Raw genomic sequence first — 236 nt, 5'->3', positions numbered from 1 at the left:
TGCACATATTAGCAGCAGTAGATAGTGCTACACGCTACAAGAAGCCAGGGAATATGTGCATTAGATACGCGTGTATGTATGTATGGCATTAAAGAAAAGTAACAAATTTACACACCTGAACACCAGTGGAGAAGAAATCCAGATACGAGAGGACAGCCATAAGAGCACCAGCTCGCAAACAGGCAGTTGGGTGCTCCTGAGATATCTTTTTGAGAGCTTGCAGGGACTGTTGTAAA

The 236-nt window shown here is 43.6% G+C and overlaps 1 long non-coding RNA gene across 1 annotated transcript; it reads right to left on the bottom strand.

Annotated features, from left to right (window-relative positions):
• LOC104775680 lies at positions 1 to 223 on the bottom strand. Its single transcript, XR_766041.1, has 2 exons — positions 116 to 223; positions 1 to 34 (listed from the first exon to the last, which is right to left on the bottom strand). It is a non-coding gene; the product is annotated as an uncharacterized LOC104775680 (long non-coding RNA).
• Positions 224 to 236: the final 13 nt, after the last annotated feature.

This window comes from Camelina sativa, unplaced genomic scaffold, assembly GCF_000633955.1.
Source record: "Camelina sativa cultivar DH55 unplaced genomic scaffold, Cs unpScaffold28118, whole genome shotgun sequence".
NCBI lineage: Eukaryota > Viridiplantae > Streptophyta > Magnoliopsida > Brassicales > Brassicaceae > Camelina > Camelina sativa.
This window is presented reverse-complemented; position numbering and strand designations above follow the sequence as displayed.